At 38.3% G+C, this 21,641-nt stretch overlaps 1 long non-coding RNA gene across 1 annotated transcript; it reads left to right on the top strand.

Annotated features, from left to right (window-relative positions):
• On the top strand, positions 356-2,215 carry LOC110401120. The gene is made up of 4 exons (XR_002440264.1): positions 356-391; positions 940-1,024; positions 1,627-1,708; positions 2,125-2,215. It is a non-coding gene; the product is annotated as an uncharacterized LOC110401120 (long non-coding RNA).

The following is a 21,641-nucleotide window of genomic DNA, read 5'->3' as shown; positions in this document are numbered from 1 at the left end:
ATTTCCTTCAAACGTAGAGTAAGAATTCGTAATTGAGTGTGTAAAAAGACACTATTGCTGGCAGGGAGTATATCAGCTGGTGGAGAACATTTCCTGCTTTGCTCTGGGCGTAGTACTGGAGTGTTAAGAGACCACATAGCCTATGGCACTTCATGAGCCTACATATCTGTAGTGGCAATGCTAAGTCATGGCTTGAACCAGTGATTGAGCACCTGGTGGGAAGACAGGGCCAACCCAGGGGAGTGCAGGTGCAGGCAATGCACCTGAGTGACCAGAAGGGGTGGAGCCAGTATCCACCCCTTCTCTGACCTCAATTAAGGGTTGGCAGTGGAGGTAAGGGTGTCTCTTTGGAGATCTCTGCTTGTGTGAGGGCCTTATGGGCTTCCTAAAGGTAAGCAGCTTCTTCCCCTTATTTCTGTACTCACTGCTCTTGTGTTTGAGCAGATACTCACTGCAGCCTGGAATCTTGCTGTTCTGCTGTCTTGTTGTGCTTTCTATCGTATTACAATTTCTGACCAGGATTCTCTGTCTCATAATGCTTAAAATTCAGTTATGAGAAAAATACTTTAATGCTATGTAGATGGAGCTAGGGACTTATTGCTAGCCCAAATTAATGCTTTAATAGTAGTGTGGTGTAACCTAATAGCAAGCCTTCTGCTTGCTTCCCCCCTTTCCCCCCCCCCATCCTGTCTTTGTGGGGTGGTGGAAAGAATTGGAGAATAAGCAGAACTTGTAGATTCAGATAAAAACTACTACTAAAACAGAGAAGGGGAAGAGAAATATTATAACAGCAATAATAATATACAAAGCCTGCTCTGAAAGTAATACTTTGTATTTCATTATGTTAGCCTACACCATCAGAGGCAGATGCTGGTGATATCTCAGTAGAGGCTGAACCTTCCCACCAATATTCTGTTATATGTTGTTGCCATGTGACAGATGGTACCAGAGGGGAGTCTGCAAGATGGTGTCTGATATGGAAGTGCATCTGAAGGAAAGGTTTGGAACTGAATTCCTCCATGAGGTAAAAATGATACCCATTGACATTCATAAATGCTTATTGAATGTTCAGAGAGACTAAACAGTGGATGTGAGTGCAGTGAAGTAGTGTGTTTCATCAGTGGTGACAATGACATGAAAGAAAAGCTACATTCCGGATGGCCATGCACAGCTGCCACACCATGAAATGAAGGCTGTCATCACACACGAATCAGCTGATGCTGGTGACTAAGTTGAAAAACAGTGCTTTATAGCTGATAGTTTGCTTTCTCAAATAGTGTTATTGTGCTCTTTTTATCTGCTGTAGTTTCCATGGAAATAAACAGGAAGTGTATCAGAGCAACCTAATTGAGTGTGTGTGTATTTATATCTATTTAGAAAACAAGTGATGCACAAAACAGTTGCTCACCGTCTGCTAACAGGTGCCCAGCCAGTTCCTGCACAGCAGCTGCCCCCCAGACAACTGCTGATTGCCTGTTATTGGTATTTACAGTCTGGGATCTCTGATTGTCCTTCCACAACATATTTTTGCTCTGGAGTCCTAAATTGTACAACCCCACAGAATGACTTCGTGTTAAACTAAAGCTGAGCTAAAGCAAATTCAGACAATAACTACTTTACTTCTAGACATGATACCATGACCATGCCAGAGAAAATCGCCTCATACCAAGATGAGCCTTGGCAAGTCTTCAGGCCCAACACCTTAAGGGTAATACGAAGTCTGACTTTTTGCCAGTAATAGCAAAATCATACTTACTGGGCCACCCTCTGTCTCCATGAAGGTTATGTGGTTGATCTGCACTCCTAACTTAACCCACTTGAATGCTGCTAAATGGGTCTGTGCAATCATTTCCGTTCCTATACTTCAATCACTGTTTATGTTTGAAAAACACAGATGCTATTAGACCAATTTCCTCAGTATTAAATGCAAATAATGCTATTTCCTGGGATCTCATTTGTAAAGTAATTTAACAGCCCTTGAGGATATGTCTTATTAACTACTAATATTATCAAAGTGTTAATATATGGAAGGTTCTAAAATAAGTTTCTAACCTCTGTTTTAGACAACTTAATTATCTGATATGATATTTAAGGGTACCAATATAACCTTTCTCTTTCTAACAGTCACTTGTGTTGCCAAGATGCCAAGAGAACTATTGGAAACTTGGGGAACACAGTAGGCATTGCAGCTGACTGATTTTATTTGGGAATTCTAAAACAGGTGATAATAACAGAGTAAATCTGTTGAATCAGTTTGTCATAAGGTATTAGTTTGTTTTCTGTAGTGGAACTGCAAATTGTGGTATATGCTGTAATCTTTTTGGGGCAGCTATAAAATGCATTTTATCTAAATATTCGTCTAAGAAAAGATGAGAAACCTTAAATCTTCATCTTTTCTAGAATTAGTTATTACTTTTCATCTCGCCTTTGGCTATGATGGGGACTGTTAGATTTCTATGGTATATATTTCATCTGAAATCTTTCTTATGCCTTCCAATTGTGCCATGTGACCAGCTATACAGACAAAACTGTTAAACACAGGGTTAATGAGTAGTGATGAGATCAGTCAGTTCCACCCCAACACAGCAACAAGAAAAATCATATTTAAGGGAAAGAAAAGGAAAAGACAGACCGTGAGCAAGTGGAACAGGGGAGAACAGAGGCTCATGGGTAGTCCTATGCACCTGAGGTTGGACTTGTTAAGAAACTCTGCAGTGACCATTTTCTTGTGTGGGTTTTTTCTTTTTTTTTTTTTTTTTTTGCAGAGGGAATGTGGGCCCTGTGGGCTGACCCATGTTTCAGGCAACGAGTCCCACCAATGAGTTTTTAAAGGAACAAGTTGGCTCTGTGTTTAGTTCTGCATCTCTTTTTCCTTCTGATGACTGATAAACCTGGAAGGGAAGGACTTTCATGTCAATAGCTGGAGGGCCAAGTTTCCTGTGGTAAATATAGAGGACCTTTCAGTTGGTGCAGGGTCAATTCTGTCTGAAGACAAAACCTTTTTATCCCTTTAAAGCACAAAGAGAGGGAGCCCATTAGAGACATGAAACAACACGCAGTTTATATGTAATTGGACTGGGAGCCAAAAAAAACGACTGATTTTATTCATTAAGGCAGCCACAAGAAATGCTGTCATATTCTCTCTAGAAATAAACATCTCCTTGATCTCTAATGGTTCCAAATTGGATTCTCACTTATAAGATGTATTATTTTGCATATTTATGTTATATTATTTAGTGTATGCATGTTGTTTACCAGATATACAAGTTTGCCATTATATCTGTAGTACTCTACAGATTCTAAATGACTGTATAAACTCATTCCATTCAATGTGGCATCTACGCAAGTGTAGCAGCTTTTCTGGTTGTTTCTTTTATTTAAAAAAGTGTTGATGTTCAATATCAGAAAAGGGCACAAGAGGACATCTAAAAACATGCTTGAAATAAGACGTGAAAAAACAACCCCTCTTTAGCTATAAAGGCTGATTGAAACACTGTGTGCTCTCTTTCCACTCTTCCCAGCCTCCTCCGATTATGAAGGCAGTACTACAGAATCATTAAAAGAGAAGGGCTTAGCCTCTGGATTCACACTGGTAGTTTGATAAAAGGAAGGGCTCAGCTAGTGTTCTTACACTAGTGTTTAATGAGCTGATATGTCTATAATCAGAGGAGAGAAAGGTACCAAATGTACCTGTAACATTACATGAGTGAGTTATTAGCCATTTTTATCTACTGCATTTGGTACATTGTAGTAGAATCAATGAGATGACATACAGTTAGCAACAGGGCATTTATATGATAACTAATCCTGAAATATAATTGGTAATAAAACATCTATTAATGTCTTATGCTATGTTAACAGGGTCTTAACACTGATCTAGTGAATGAAGTAAGTAGAAGATAATAATTAAGAAGTCAAAGGTTAGAATGTTATTAGTAGTTATATATAGGGGTATTGAAAACCCCTTAAAAGCAGCCAGTTATACCCCAGACTGTCAGAAATTAGGATCATTGGCAACCCATAATTAAAACCAGGAAGGCTTACTGCTATCTGCTGAACCCTGCATATAGTTTTTAGCTGAGGACCCAATACACTTCTGAGCTGTCTGGATTTCTCTTGACCATCCTATCTCCTGTTTGGATCACATTTAGGACTGAACTGAATGAAGCTTCGTGGATGTCCAACTGAATTTTCCCTTTTAGCACCAGGGGAATACTTTTGTTTCAGCAGGTCAAAAATTAATGCCCTAGACTGGAAGCACTTGTCACAGAAATGCAGCCAAGAACAAAACCCAAGTTTCTTGCTAATGTTGTTAGCTAGTGAAGATGGCTAATAAAAGCAAGAATAGCAGCATTAGTGGCTTCCCCAAACTGCAGTTTACAGCACGCTCTTCTGGGATACCCTTGGTTCCTGTCAGGCTTGGACAGAAGGTTTAATAGGGGAGAACATATTGCAAAAATAATCCACTTGACTTTCACTAAGCTACTAAAGCAGCCAGCCATAAACTAGTTTTGTTTTTTTTTTTTTGAAATGCTGTCATGTTTATAGCAACATGCCATACATTTCAACAGTGAAGTGATAAAGCAAGCTCTGACATGAGTTTTGAAGCAGAAGTTAAATTAGGTTTAGCTAAAATGTCTCCTCCTATGACTCCCCATGAATGCTTCTTTTGTCCAAGAATTTTTTTCTCAATCTCAGGGTTGTGTGAACTCACAGAGTATGTGTGAGACAAAGAGTTGACCTGCCCTACCCAGACAAAACTTCTGATGACAAGTCAGGAGTGATACATCACCTGGCAAGTAATTGTTTTGAATCCATTTCCTAGTCCTGAAACCACAAAATTCTGAATATGCAAGATCTAAAATCCCATCTGTGTAATCTAGCAGGGGGAGTTCAGAGACTTAGGAGCAAAATTATAGGAAATATCCCTCTTCTCCCTCTAGAGTTCCATTTGAGTGCCAGGTGTGTATCACCTTTAAGAATAATAATAAGAATTGCCTTTGGATTTAGGCAGGCAAATTCAACAGCTCTTGCTGCTGCAGTCTTCCAGGCAATAGATTCAATTAACTCTAGAGCTTTTCTGCTGTAGCATTCTACTTTGTGATAGACTTTTTTTTTTTCCCAAAATTCTGAGTCTGAATTTAGTCATGATAATTTTATACTCTGTTAGCTGATGTGCTTCTGTTAGGTTAGCCTAAACAATCTCCTTTTCTCTTATCCTAGTGACAATGCTCTGCAACGGCACTAGATTGAATGTATCTTTCTTAAACAAAACTGATTGCAATTATGTTCAGAATGCAGATTTCTCTTTTTAATTTGGTTTCCTAATTAAAATGTAACAGGCTACATAGATCTTATTTTCTGCAGGGTAATCATTTGGACTCCTCCAAAATTTGGATAACCCAACCTGAGAAACAGATCTTAAAGACTTTTCTTCAGAAAACTCCAGGAATTTGCTCTCTGATCTCTAAAAGCTGTCCATTTGAGTACTCAAGGGCCCTAACTTGCTAATACTTCAAGGTGCTAAATCTATTTAGGTATTTATTTGTTTGATTCATGTCTATGTCATTACTAAAATGTCTTTTTGTCTGTATATTGCCTTCTGGAAAAATAATGGAATTTTTAGTTTGTTGATAACGCCATATACTAAATCTTGGATGTGGCAAAAGGAATAAAAAAAAAAGATGAGCTTCACATTCTGAAAAGATGTTAACTAGTGTATTTAATGGCTTGAAATCAAAGCAGTTCATTCTAGCACAGCATATGCTGCCAGAGCAAAGCATTAGCTTTGTTTTTCTGATGTGAAACAAGATGTTGTCTCTTGGTCAGTTTAATTTTATTTTACCACAGGGAAATAACTGAGTGGTATATTGCAGATTTAACTTCTGTTCAGACTTACACATTTAAAACCTTGACTGAGACAGGCATGGAATATGTGGGACTGAAGGAAATGAGTAACTTGAACAAGTGTGCCATAGAGAAGATTTTAGCCCAGATCTTGTTCTCTAGCCATTGATCTGGTACCTGGGAGCATTTGTCAGTGGTGGTAGACGTTGCTGTGTGCCACTCCTGCTCACTTAGTCCTGCTCCTTTGGGCTTCATGTCTGGGTGCAATATCTCTTTTCTGGGTGTGTATGTCTCCCACATAGTGCTTGGATTGTATTCTGCATGGGATGACTGCACTTGCACTGGAACAGGCAGCTTGGCAAAATGCAAGAGAACGAGCAGGCTCATGTTGTGCTGGCCAGGGGATGAGAGAACTAGTTGTGTGCAAGGAGTGGATTTTGAAATCTCAAATCTGAACGGAGAAAATAAAAGATGCTTTTCCCAGGGACAGGGTATGGATGTGTTGAATTTTTAGACCTGACTGTAGTCCTGAGTTCTGAGGTGTTCCTGTTTCATTCATATATGATTATCATCTCCTTCTCTGCATGTATACAAAGTTCACATTCTTTAACTGCTGTGTATTAAGATTTCTTTCTGTTTTTTTTCTCCCTTGGCAATTAGTCTAGTATTTCAATTTCTTCTAATTCTTCAGTTTCTGCGGGAGGAGTTGAAAACCCAGAAGATACAGCTACACTGCTAATGATCACTTTGAGCTGTCCAAACCAAGTGAGTCACTTGCTGTCATCTATCGTTTCAAATTAAATATCTTTGGAGAAGTTGATTCTGATAAAAGGATACAAAAGAACAATGGACAAATTCTTGGAAGGGAGATCTGTTGTACACTGGGAAATATGATAACCATTATGCCATCTCCAGAAGTTGGGAAGGCATCCTAGGAGATATTTTTCTTTGTAATGAACTGTAAAGATACTAGATTTGAAGGTTTTGACCCATCAGATTTTTTTTAGCCTTTAATGCAACTTTCTTTGCAAGTTGCTCCCTCAGACTTCTCTGTAGATGGAATAACAATATATTCTTTAAAGCAGAAAAAAAACCCAAAGAAAAGCAGGTATCTTTTCTACATTATTTCAAAATTGATATTGAAGAAAAGTATGACACACAGCAGTAAAATGTGTTTTAAAATAGTAAGTTCCCCACCAAAAGTGGATTAGCAGAATTGTTATTAAGGTTGAAACAAGAAAGAGTAATCATTAATTGGCTTAGTCAAATTAACTGGAATTGAGTAGAGCTGAAGAAGGCTTATTCCTTCACTGAACTCTTTTCATTTAACACCTATTTTCATAAAAAGGGAAAACAAAAGGAAAAAAAAAAGTCCTTTTTTTGTACCTGGAACCCAGGAACTGTGCTGTTTCCTCTCAGACTTGGACTGCGTTTCGTTGGAATATCATTCACTCATGAAAAACTAAAATTCATTGGAAGTTTCCCACTGAGATTTATCTGTTTCAGTCTGTGGTTTGTGTTGAATTCAGTGATATAAATGCCTGCTAGTAAGGGAAGCTGGTGGGAGATGATGGATGCAGCATTTGAGCTGATACAGACAAAGTCAGTTGCCTTCTGTGTGACCACCTCCACCAACTTCAGCATGGTAATGGCATTCCCATGCCTTTGGAAGGTAACGTGAACAAGAGAACTATTGTCTTTCTGCCTGTACTAAGTGACTGACTACCTCATGTTTTGTCACTTAGCCACACTAATTCTTGTCAGGCCTGATTTCAGTGACAGGGTGGGACAGGGTAGTTCCACTGTCCCCCATGAAATTCCAAGTATTGCATCCTCTTCTGAGAAGGGGCGGTAAACCTGAACTCCATTTGCTGCCTTTCTGTAGCAATCTGTTGCCTTCCAATGACTGTCATATCAATAAACTATTAAAGCTGTTATCCAATGGGCAGTAATGGAACGATTGTTCAGTCTATCATTTGTTTGAGTATGTTCCTTTGTGCATGTTAAAATTTTTATCACTTAATTACAGAATAAAGTATTAGCTTTTTCTACATTAATCTATACCAGGCACATCTACACTTCTATGCTACATTTATATGCAAAAGAACATTCTTATTTGAATGAATCTTAAGCTTTGTCAGTCTATGTAAGTGAACAGTCCATGTTACACATCACTGTCTTCAAAACTGTAAGGGAAGGATATTGGGCTGTCACTCCCCTGCACTATTCTAAAGGTACACATAGAATAACTGCCAAGTTATGAGAAAAAGTGAAGTTCTGTAACTGTTAGTTACAGTAATAGTGAAAGAGTAGAGACAAACTACAGTTCTATTTGAAATGGAAACCACAAATGTATTAACCATAAGCAGTTTCCTGTATTTCCTCTATTAGTAGACATTTCTTCATTTTTGTTCTTCCTTTTAAAATTCCACAACACAAACGTATTGCTGTTAATACAACATTTACAACATTATAGGTGTGCATCTGTGTATGTCAGGGAAGCAACCTATAAATAAAACACTCTTCTAGAAGGAAAACAAAAGTTAAAGACAATCTTAATATCAGTTTTCCAGATTGCTGATTTTTCATTTACATTCATAAAAGTCTGATAATTATTTGGTACCTAACAGTGAATTATGATGTTCCTGTAAAATTTAATGAAAATATGACAAATTTAATTAAAAAGTACTTTGTTATACGTTTGTTACTTATTCTAGTCATTTTGCCTTGAGCATAATTAACCTTTTCACTTTATCTTTTATGTTAAAGTAGCATCATAAAAATATTCTGTGCAAACTAGCCATATAATTTATGCTTGTGTATCTTGTTTTTTAAAATTAGATAGTATCCTATATTGCTTTAAAAAAAAAAAGTGACTGTTTAAGATGACAGTTGATGAAACGGTTGAAGTATTATCCTTTGCTTTCCAGATTGCATTAAGCTAGAACTGCCTCAGGCAGCCTTCTCTACAGGTCTTCATTTTCTCTTGCTTCAAATTAAGAAGTAATTTTTTAAAACTTTTTATTTCATTTATTTCTTTTTAGGGATGTTTCCCTCTCTATTTCTCTACTTTTTGTTTGTGCAGATGTCTGAACTCCATTGTGGGAAATCCTACCTGTCAAACTGTGCTAGTCATTTTTCAGGCAAAAAATCTGATGATATTTAATGTGTCTTTCAGCAGGACTGTTCTTGGATTGGTAGCCCTACTAGGAAAGGCTTCCCCACTGCATAACAGAACCACAGCTTCACTTCTCTTCCACAAGATAAAAATACTGAAAAAAAAGGTTGTTGTACATTGGCACAAAAAGTGGGATATTGCTGTGTGGTAGGAGAACATAAATGGGATCATTTGCATTCATCACAGAAAGTCTGAATCTGAATTTAACTCATATTGCCTGTGTTTCCCAGTTCTCACGCATGAACACTAAGTTCACTAGTTACTGATTTTTTTTCCTTAGATTAGCTGTTTTCCGTCATGCTGTTTAAACAACTGTTTTGGTATTTTGCTGTTTTACAGTGGAAAAATGTGAAAAAGTAAGTAGCACTGCTTCAGTCTCACTGTGCCAGTCTCCTGAATTTTTATATACATTAAAAGCCCATATGACTGAAGTTCCTCAGTATCCATTCGTCAATAACAGATGGCTGTTCTGAAGAAACAATAAGGTTAGCCAAGATGTTTGCTCACAAGTTGTCAAAAATAAACATACAATGATTCACAGAAACACAGTAATTTCAGATGTAGTGATGTTGCCTAATTTAGGCTGTCAGATATGGACCTACAAAACAATGCCACTTAAAATGCAGAATTAATACATACTATTTATGAAAACAATTGTTTTTAATGTGGGTTAATTTTTATAAAGATAACGTATTTAAAATTACTCTTTGGACTCAACTTGTAGGTGTTACACAAAAGGATAGTTTATTATTATAAAGACAGTTGTTATTTTTATGTTTTGCATTTATAATTGCACAAACAAAAATACTGTAGAAGATATAAAATATTTTGTACAATAAGAGCAAATCATGATACACAACTATATAAAATGTCACAGTTGTAAAGATCTGGGAGTTGCATAAAGTTCTCAAAGACAAAGGGAATGACTTTCATGACAATTAAAATGCAACTAAAGTTTCAGCACTTACAGAGTAAGGAAGAATAAAACAGAAGAAATTGAATCAAAAGAGAGCACAAGAACTGCTTGGAAATGGGATATGAAGGAGGATTATAAAACCATGGATTGTTTGGAGAGGGTGAATAGGTGCTTAAAATAGATTGCTTATCTGTTTTTCATCATAGAAAGAAGCAAGTAGCAAACACTTGTGCCTGGTGAAGACAGATTTCTTTCACATATTTGCAATAAAAATACTGCATTTTATTTGTAATAAGATTACTTTTGTAGGATGCTGTGGAGGCCAGAAGCAAAAACGGATCCAAAGACTGATTAGAGAAGCTCATGGAAGGCAATTCCCTTGGTAGCTATTAAATGTGATGGCCAGATGCAATGTCCAGCTCATGAAATCCCTAACCACTCATTGCTGGAAGCTAGGAGGCTATGCTTGGACTGTACTATTCCTATTACAATCTTTCCCAAAGCATCTATTAACAGACTACTATTGGAAGTAGGACTGACCTAGTCTGGCAGTTTTTATGTGCTTATATTACTGAGGCCTGAGTGAGTTGGCAGTTCTGAATTAATCTTGACTTGCTATGAGTATTGCTATAAAAGCTTCAAAAGCTTCATCCTCCACTACTGAGAACAGATGTGTCCTCCAGGTCTTTTGCCAGGGGATAATATTTACCTGCTTTCTGACAGCCTATGTTTAAGCTTGTTTATTCAGCATGTGTTCTATCTAATTGCTGAATATGTTTAAAAGGCAGTGATTTAGGAGAAGAGAGGCAGGCTGCATTTTTCTTTTGCCAAATGGAGTCCTATAAGGGCAGAAGAAATGAGCCCTTTTCTCAGGAGCTGCACATGGAAGGTAGAAGAGGGAGCCAGCAGAGAGACTATGATACTCTGTAAGGTTCACCTGTGGGATTTAGGCTGGGCGGCTACTGAGAAGAGGCACAAAGAGAAAAGCAGCCAAAGTTGTTTTTTTTTTTTTTTTCTCCTCATGGACCAGAGGAGATTGTATCGCAATACATGGGATGAGGGGGATTTGGTTATTTCTTCTTCACACTGCAGAGCAACATGTTTCTATTTAAAATGTCATATTTTTCTAATTTGAGTTAAAAAAAAATAAATCAGTGTTTGAAATTTGGATGGGAGATGAGTTGTTGTTACACTTAGATCTAACATTCAGGAAACTCATCTCAAAGTTTTGGCTGAACTGGAGTCCTGTTATGTGGTCCAAAGTAATTTGGAAGTTATAGAAAGGGATTTGCAGAGAGACACCAAGCTAGACAGTACTGAATACAGCATTTATTAAACCTGCTGTTGTCTGAATTAATTTTCCTTTCAGTTAACTTGGGCTTCATCCATAGCTCTACTATTTAGTGAACTGACCATCCAAATTCCACTAGAGCTAAACTAAGAATGACAATCCTTTGGTATTGGCGTATCATTTAGTTCAGCCTTGTAAGTAAATTCCAGCATACCATGGGTGTTTGGAACCAAATAGTTTTCCTCTTTGTATTCGTGATTTTTGGCAAGGATGGGACTAGAAGTGGGGAATAATATGTCTTTTGTAATTCGCAACAACTTAAAGGAAAAATAATTTCTAAAAGGAGGATTTTGGAAAAGAGAAGACAGTATGTTTGTGCATGGGTTGAATGCTCCTGCAATTACAACAAATCATTCTCACAGCAGGGATTTGGTTTTGTTTAGGAGACCTTTCCTTTGATTAGCTTGTATGTAAATGAAATGTAGTAACAGAAAAGTGAGACTCGCAGCACTGAGGAGGGAGGTTTGAGAGAAAAGAAGCTAGAAACAGGGCAAGCCAGCTTCACTGAAGGAATGATCCTTACAAAAATACAAATTTCTGGACTAAAAGTCTCACATAAGATTTGAAGATAGGGAAAGCAAAAACTGTGTCAGTATGCAGAACTAACCACTGAAAATAAAGATGAATGAAAAAAACAACAGATTATCATTGCCAGTAATAATGCTGCTGTTATGGAAAAGGCTGATAACAATATATATATTGGATTGAGATTGTAGAGAGAAAGATTATTTTGATTTGCTTTCTTTGTTTTATTTTCAGTCTGAAACTAGGAAATAGAATAATGAATTAATACATAAGAGAACTGTCCATTCTAGCATATCTACCTGCTTCAGGGAGGTGATTGTCCCTCTCTATTCTGTCCTTGTGAGGCCCCATCTGGAGTACTGCGTCCAGATCTGGGGCCTCCAACGCAGGGAAGTTGTGAAGCTGCTGGAGAGGGTCTAGAGGAGGGCCACAAAGGTGATCAGAGGGCTGGAGCACCTCCCCTACAAAGACAGGCTGAGGGAGCTGGGCTTGTTCAGCCTGGAGAAGGGAAGGCTGCAGGGTGACCTTGTTGCAGCCTTCCAGCATTTAAAAGAAAGTATATAAAAAGGAGGGGAATCAACTTTTTACAAGGGTAGATAGTGATAGGACAAGAGGGAATGGTTTTAAGCTCAAGGAGGGGAAGTTTTGATTAGATGTCAGGGGGAAGTTCTTCACAGAGAGAGTGGTGAGGTGCTGGAACAGGCTGCCCAGAGAGGCTGTGGATGCTCCGTCCCTGGAGGTGTTCAAGACCAGGCTGGATGGAGCCCTGGGCAACCTAGTCTAGTACCAGATCTGGAGGTTTGTGGCCCTGCCTGTGGCAGGGGTTTGGAACTTGATGATCCTTAGGTCCTTCCAACCCAAGCCATTCTATGATTCTCTGAAACCTCCTACTCTGAATCTTGTATTGAGAGAGAAATGTGATTGGGAAAAACTTGATTCCAGGGTATACAAGAAGATATTTAGGATAGAGGAGAGCTAAACCTAAGTAGCAAGGACCCCAGGTAGCAAGGTTTTTGAACAGTTCTAGGAAAGGATTAGCACAATGGCAGCTAGCAGTAGACACTCCTCTGTGGAAGAAGCCTTGAGTTTGGAAAAGGGACAGACTGATGATGTTCCTCCTGCAATTTTTTGTAAAAGGAACAGAGAAATGAGAGAAATGATGAATTTACAGTAACATCGGTGACATTATGAGATAAAAGTGCCCTTTTTGTGTCTCCTAGTATTGCAGAAACTTCATGAGGAATAGAAAACTGATGAAATAAGTTGGAGCAGAGGCTTTTTTCACTGTAAGTCTGTAGCTGCACTGTGACTTGACAGATCAAAAGTGTCTTGAAATAAATGTAAAGAAGAAATCTTCTGGTCTTTCTGCTGTATTCACATGGCTCTGGAGCTGAATTTTATAAGCCTTACTGAGAAGCTGAACCATGTGGGTCTTCTGAATGACAGTTAACTTGGAGGTGTTTGCTATGAGCTCTGCTGCATGATGAAGACACGCAGTAACATTCTTGGTAGTGAAAAGGTTGCAGGAAAAAAGTAATTGGAACAAAAATACATTCATGGAGATGCAGGTGATTAATTTTTAATTAACTGATATAATATCTGATTCTGGAATATGATGGATTGTTCGTCACGTGAAATATTCAGATCAAGATGCAACATCTTTGTAAAGGTGCAGGCACTAGCTGGCCTAGGGTTATTGATTTGATACAGGAAAGGATGGGTGGAATTCAGTGACATATATTATGCAGGTCAGATTACATGAGCCTAATAATGCCTGCTGGCATTAATATCCTTGAATGTGTATAAGTTTGTGCAGTGGAGTAGCTAACAATGCTGACATTTTAAATTGTCATCTTCAGATATCAGAGCTGGAAAAAATGGGGCAGTTCATTCATGTGTTTTCTGTTTTCTTAGCAGGCATGAAGGTCAGAAACTTTTCAAATATAAAATATTCCATTATATTGCAAGAGGTCCTTGTGCTCGAGAGGAGGAGGAAATCTTATCCTACTACTATTAAGTGTAATATCATGTGAAAACCATCCTGTTTTAGGGGGAAGGCTTTTATAAGAGTATCGTGGTTTGCCAGCTGTATGTAAGCCATTATATTAAATTCTTGCTTCTCTGGTCCATTACGCTACCTCCATCTTTGAACGGTATATGCAGTGTAATATTGTCCTGACCTGGAAGACAGCCCATGTAAATGCAGGTCTTCTACTCAAAGTGCATGTGAGCCTGGATAACAGTAGCTTCACTACACTTATTTAATTTCATTTTCAGCACAGTTGTGTTGCTGTAGAGTTATTTTGATACTGAATCAGTGATACTGCTATGGCTAGAAGATATTGATGGCAAGTGAATAGTAGAACATTGTGTCCATGTATGTCTGCAGATAAATACATCTAATGGATTATTTTTTTTTTGTAGAGTTAAGTGTTCACTGCTTCTAGAACACAGATGTATCCAAGTCTAAGTTATGCTAATAAAACTTTGTGTGTTATCAAGAAACCATAGCCTGAAGGTCATTGAAGAGAAATAGGATTTTAACATAGACTTACAGTGGTACAAGAGCCAGATGATAGCAAGAGCGTTAAAAGTGCAAGCATGGACTGATGACGGAGGTCCCGGTACTATAAAACAAAGATCACAAACAATTAGAGGTTACTAATGGAATGCATCCTTGGGAGTTGGTAAAACTAGTTCTAGGAGATAAAATAGAGCAAAGAAAAAGTATCCACAGACCATATAAAATAAAACACAGATAAAACATTGAATTGGATCAAGAGCTCTGTGTTAGCAAACATTAAAATAAGAGAGTCTTTATCTCTAAGAGAGATAAAGAAGAACCTCTTTTTGGTTTCATGTTCCTCCTGGTGTAGTACTTGGGATGCTGACAGCTCACTGCAAACCCTTTCACCTTCTTGAGGCAGACTAGCACCATCATCTCTAACATTAAGAGAGATAAATAGCAGAAAGTTTTCTTACATAGAATCATATAGTCATAGAATGGTTTGGGTTGCAAGGGATATTTAAGGTCATCTAGTTCTGATCCCCCTGCTACATGCACCTCCCTCTAGACCAGGTAGCTCAAAGTTCCATCCAGCCTGGCCTTGAATGTTTCCAGGGAGAGTCTATTCATAACCACTCTGGGCAACCTGTTCCATTGTCTCACTGCCCTCACAGTAAAGAATTTCTTCCTAATAATCTAGTCTAAATCTACCCTCATCCTGTTGCTACGTATCCTTATAAAAAGTCCTTCTCCAGATTTCCTGTAGGCCCCCTTACATCATTTCAACAGTATCATTACTGGCAACAAGGTGTAAAAATTTCAGCTGTGTTAGTATTATTGTTACAAGACTAATCTTTGATTAAATTACCAGCACTTTAATTAGACTAACAATAAAATCTTGGTTCTGCATATAAGGTATGTTTCTTTAGCTGACTGAATTACATACATTAGTCTAAATTCTGCCAGCTTTGTAGAAACAGATTATTGCTTCTTTGCTGTGTATCAAGATAGTTCTGTATGTGCTGCCCAAAATCATGTTGTCATTATCATGGTAATGTGCTATTGTGTAACTCACTGATTTCTATTCTGAAATAATATTGTTGTATTGGTTAGTTTAATCATATTTGAAGAATGACTTCATCTTATTTCTTCATCTTCCACCTCTTCAGCTGGACCCTAGGAAGTTATATATTTTATTTCTTTTCATTTCTTGTAGAAAGGTCATTTACTATATTTCTCCATTTATTATCATCCACTAATTTAATTATTGTGCTGTTTAACTCTTCCTGATTGTTAATGCAGATGCACATCTTACATCTTTTCCATCTTTAACTCTAGTTTTCAGTTTGAGGTTTGATGAGTACAAGTTCAACACATACAGATCTTGCAAAACACTCCTGAGCTGGTATTTATTAATACTCTTATGCTTATCTTTTCTTAATTTGGTTTTAGTGTGATGCCTTGCTTAATTCCATGCCAGAATGACTGAACATCACCAGATAGCCCAAAAATAGGAGCAAAATTTTTCTAAAATTCAGAGTTATCTTCATATGCTTTTACTCCATAGAATATTTTTTTCCAGCATGATATGATTTTAACAAAGACACGATATTTCTTCCATATTGTTCAAGCATTTTAGTAGCCTATTTATTTTCCTTGATCTGAAGTGAAGTTTACTAGGCTGCAACAATCAGATCATTTTTGAATATTCACTACTTATGTTTCAGATTACTCATAACCTTCACATTTCTGTGTGTCCTCTAACACCTGCTGGGTGATTATGGATTCTGTTTACTATGTGTATCATGGATTTACTAATTTGACTGCTTTCCAGTTTTCTTGTATTTCTGTTGCCATTCATTATTTGCAGATACATTTATTTTCTTGTCAGGATCCTTGTGCTCACTAAGTCAAGAAGGATACTTAGAAGGCAGTTAAGCCTTTCTACTGTGAAGAATAGTTTTTGATTCCCTTGCCCAAATAGTGCTCTCTAGGGTCTTTTGGTGATGTCAGTTCATGGATGTGAGACTTCTCTTGTAGTAATAAACCAATACTCTGGCATGTTTCCTTCTCCCTTGTAAAGCTTGCCTCTTGCAGACCTCTTTCTCAAGGAAATTAAGATGCAATAATTATATGTGCCAGGTGAGTTTAAATGGCTAATCCAAATTCTCATCTGGGCATAGAATATGAGAAGTTAGAAGACCCCAATACTGGGCAGCCTGTTGCACAGAGTGAGCCCAGAGGAGAAAGAATTGATACAGGTAGTTTTCCATCCTAGTTGTGAGAATCAGAGGTAGCAAAAGCAATTTAAATATGCATCCAAATGATAAAGATCTTTTCTGAATTGATTCTACACATTCTAGGATTTGTGGTGATGTCCATTTTCAGCAGGTGTTTAGCAGTCAAGTCTCCTGAACTGGGTGCCTTTTGTTATTACTGTTGCAGAAGGATGTAGGTCATTACAGATGACATCTAGTCTGCCTTGTCTACCTTAGAAATTTCTAGTCTACGAAGTGTACTCTCAGAGATATTCAAAAGAGGATCTTATCTTACATGATATTTTCAGAAATGCCAGTTTTGCTTTATAATGTACCTGGATACTACAGAGACTAGCAGCTACAGTGGGTGGTGTGGATGTCTCATTACATCTTTAGAAAACCTCATATGTTACAGTACTCCTTGACTTGCAGTGGATTCATGGGATTTAAAATCATAATACAAAATTAACTGTCAGATGTAGTATCATGAATGGATTCAACTTATGTAGAAGTGTAATCTTTCACTAGCTATGGGACAGCCTTGAAAAAATAATACGGACAACAGAAAATGTTAGTTGCATCTACAATTGTAATCACATTAGAAACAAATAGATTAAGATCTTAACACATAAAAATACAGTAACTTTAAAGATAAGCTCAGAAAGGCTGGTTTAATCAAATGCCATCAAATGATTGTGGTTGAAATGCCTTGCAGATCTTCCTCTATAAGAAAAAAAGTTATAGAAGATTATTTAAATATAATGTTAAAACAAGGCATTGCCTCTGCTGCTTGTTGTTCACGGACATCTCCACTCATATTAATGCATTTCCTCTGGTGAATAATATCATATGGACTATGGGAAGTTAAATGGTGTCATTCAGAGATCAACATCTGCTGTCTGAAGCTGATGAATCATTAGGTATTTGAAGTTTAGCTAGGTCCATTAGCACCTAAAACACATGAAAGTGTAACTATAGATGTTTCTGAACTGAGATTGAAAATCACGGCTCTATAATAGGAGGATGCTGTATCATTTTAAAGTCGTGTCCTTTAATTCACATGCAGTGTTGCAGAGATTAGAGAGTTGTGTTACGGCAGCTTTGATTTTCAAAATGTACATTTCTATTTAGATGACTTAACAGAAGCATTGTCTATTTTCCAAAAGCAGCCACAGCAGCAGCTTTTGCAAGATTTAGAAGCATTTAATAGAATATGAAAAGCAGGGATTACCCATATATTAGAGAAATGTCAATTACACTTCTTCTGTTCGGAACAGTAGGTAAGGATTAATAGCAGATTTTCACAAATGCTGAAGTGGGACTGAAAACACAATCTGATAGTCAATTAAAAGAAATTAGGTCATTCTGAGGAACCATAAAGTACCACTGAAACGACACGCCTGACTGTTCTGTTAAAGCTTCCCCTTCAATCAGCTCAGAAGATGTGCCTTTTGAACAGACTCAGATATGCTAATAAGCATTTCAGCTTAAAAGTGTTTGTCAGCAGTTTTAAAATATTCACAATTCAACTTCTCATTCAAATTACTTTCCTCAGATTTAGCAGTATGCTAGGGAGCATCTGTCACAAAACTTTTCCATAAAGGATCACACAGTGTGGTAGCTTAGTTCCTATTTCAGGTGATAAAGCAATACAATAAATAGTATAAGGTGAGGTGAATTCACATAAAATTTTCCTGTTGAACACTTCTTTCCATATAAATAGTTATTCTGATACTCAGCAACAAAAAGTGTCCTCAAAGCAATGGACCAGCTCCTCAGCTACTGCAGACTTGCAGAGCATCACTCACAGTGAATTTCTCTGAGATCTACTACAGTTCACAGAATCCTATTCATATGGTACGGTAAGAGGGTCCAAACAGTAAAACATATTAAATATTGTATTTTTAAGCAGGGTTTACATTGCAGTATTGTCTATAACAATATCTAACACCATATTTATTACTTTCAATAGGAAAATAGAGCAATACCTCAGTTTTTGAAAAGTTTTGAAATTATCTGAAGATGAAAAGTATGATGTAGTCCTCCCTGTACATAGGGTCAAATGAAAACCTAGGATCCAATTCTCTTGTCAAATCTTATGATGTTTGGTCCTTTCAGATTGGAAGGAAGGAATATCAATCCTCCAAGTACAGTAGAACTATTGATAAAAAAAATAGGGAAAAAAATATTTTTCCTACTGGTTCATCGTATGGATTGTATAAAATAAATTTTAGCCACTTCACATTCATCTGTGTATGTGGTGACAATGTTAAAATCTGCAAAGTTTTTTAGTCATTTGATTTACATTTCTAGAGCCCTCCCAATAGATGACAGGTACTATAAAGTGAACTGGATAAATGGTAAGTGAATGTGGGAGCAGAAGTTACATGTGCTTTAACAACCAAACAAGGACTAATTGAAGACTAGATGTCTGCCACATAGTTGAAAGGAGGTGCCTGTTTAATTACTAGTGATCCCCTGGCATGAGGTAGTTTAAAAATACAGTGTAGCTGGTGAACTGTGAAATGAATGAAGGAGAGAACAAATCACTCCTGTTCCAGTATGGAAATGATGGGGAGATGGTACAGGCATTTCATTTTTTTTGTCTCTGATCTCCACACATACTGTAATGGGATGGAGTTATTTTTTTCATTGCAGCCTGTATGGTCCTTCCTGGATTTGTGATTAAAGCAGCATTTATAACATGGCCATGTTTTGGCTATTGCTCAGCAATGTTTGCATAGCATCAAGGCTTTCTCTTTTTCAGTCTCTACATCCCACAGCAAGGAAGCTGGGGATGGACAGGAAACCAGGAGGGGACACAGCCGTGATAGCTGGCCAAAACTGGTGAAAACTATACGTCATGTGCTGAGCTATAAAACTGACATAGTGGAATAAGAAGGTGTGGGTTTTGTGTGTACCCTCAGTAAGTTTGCATATGACACCAAGTTTGGAGGAAGTGTTTATCTGCTAGAGGGATCTGGATGGGCTGGATTGCTGGGCTGAGGCCAGTGGGATGAAGTTAGGCTGCAACAACCCTATGCAATGCTATAGGTATGAGGCAGAGTGGACGGAAAACTGTGCAGAGAAAAAGGGCCTGGGGGTGTTGGTTGATGCTCAATTGAACATGAGCCAGCAGTGTGCCCACATAGCCAAGAAGGCTAGTGGCATTTTGGTTTGTATCAGAAATAGTGTTGCCAGCAGGAGCAGAGAAGTGACAATATCTGGTGTGGCCGTATCCTGAGTACTCTGTTCAGTTTTGGGCCCCTTACTGCAGGAAAGACATTGAGGCCCTGGAGCGTGTTCAGAGAAGGGCAATAAAGCTGATGAGGGGTCTGGCCTTACATAGCATCGCTGGTAAAAGAGATCTCTAGCTGCAGATGCTAGAAGTTCAAAGACATGTAGGAACTAAAAGATTTAAATCATTTGTTTCTTAGAGCATGCAGGTAATATCTTTATGAACTCAGTTAATTCTCTGGAGAAGGCATAGTTCACCTTTAGTGCACCATCAGCAGTCACAACAGTAGGATCTAAAAGGGAAAAAAGTCTCAGCTTTCTTTTATAAGATCTTTCTTTGTTTCAGAAGTAATCTGATCTCTACCAGAACAGCAGTAGCTAAGCCTTGTACCTAGTTAGCAATATGGTTATTTAACCCCAAGAGTCTCTTGTGTCTTCTTTAAAAAGCTCCTTTTATTCTATCCATGCTACTTTTCTCTCCTGTAGTGACTCTTGGGGAAGCTATAAGTAAGTTTGTATTCAGTCTACATTACCAGCAAAACACTTTCACACTTTGGATTGATTGTCTGCATTTGCATTCCTGTTTAGAGCATCCTCAATTTGGCCTCAAGGCAAGACAGCAAATCATATGCTGATGGCACCAGTCTTGAGATCTGTGATGGGCTGCTGCTTCCTAACTTCTGAAATGAAATCCTGGGTGTAGTCACATCTGCCAGAGGGGCTGCAGCCCATGGAGGACAGTATGGGCCTATGTGCTTATACAGGATATGTCAAACAGGCACATGGGTGTGTCTGCCACAAGGTGTGATGGGGCATTCACAGAATCATAGAATGGTTTAGGTTGAAAGGAACCTTAAATATTATCAATTTCCAACTCCCTGCCACGGACAGGGCTGTCACCTACCAGCTCAGGCTCCCCAGGACCCCATCCAACCTGGCCTTGAACACCTTCAGGAATGGGACATCTACAGCCTCTCTGAGCAGCCTGTGCCAGTGCCTCACTGCCCTCCTCACATCTAATCTAAGTCTCCCTTCTTTTAGTTTTAAACTGTTCCCTCTCATCCTGTGACTGTTAGATCATTTAAAATTCAGTCTCTCTCCTGTTTATGAGCTCCATTCAGGTACTGGAAGTCCGCAGTGACGTCTCCCCAGAGCCTTCTCTTTTGCAGGCTGAACAAACCCAGTTCCCTCAGTCTGTCTCCAGAGGTGCTTCAGCCCTCTGATCACCCTCGTGGCCTCCCCAGAACCCTCTCCAACAGCTCCAAGTCTTTTTTTGTGTGCTGGGGGCCCCAGGCTTGGACACAGTACTCCAGATGAAGCCTCACAAAGGCAGAGCAGAGGGGGACAACCCTTTCCCCACGTGCTGTCTGCTCATCTTTTGATGTAGCCCAGGATACACTTGGCCTTCTGGACTGCTAGCACTCACTGCTGGCTGGCATCAAGTTTTTGTCCACCAGAATCCATCCGTGGTGGTGTAGCTTTCTTCTCCAGCCTTTTCTTTTAGTCCAATACTGCAGCACAATATCTCATGAATATCGCAAGCTGATATCCCCAACTGAGGATAAGTACCTAATGAGTAATATGGTTGTAGACACCTTGCAGGATTGTCTGCGCTTTGGAGTTTTGCTGCCATAGTCCTTAGCTGAGATATATACCTGTGCTGGAAGCCCCTAGATAGACTCACCATTATGGGCAAAAATCATTGTTTCAGGATGGCTTACTCTTCTGGAAAGAGGGTTTAGTGAGGAAATGTGGCTCTCTGGTTGGAAACTGCTGTTTCTAAGCCAGTGTAAGCTACAGCAGTAGTTAGAATATAGCCATAT

The sequence above is a fragment of the Numida meleagris genome, chromosome 1, assembly GCF_002078875.1.
Source record: "Numida meleagris isolate 19003 breed g44 Domestic line chromosome 1, NumMel1.0, whole genome shotgun sequence".
Lineage (NCBI taxonomy): Eukaryota > Metazoa > Chordata > Aves > Galliformes > Numididae > Numida > Numida meleagris.
This window is presented reverse-complemented; position numbering and strand designations above follow the sequence as displayed.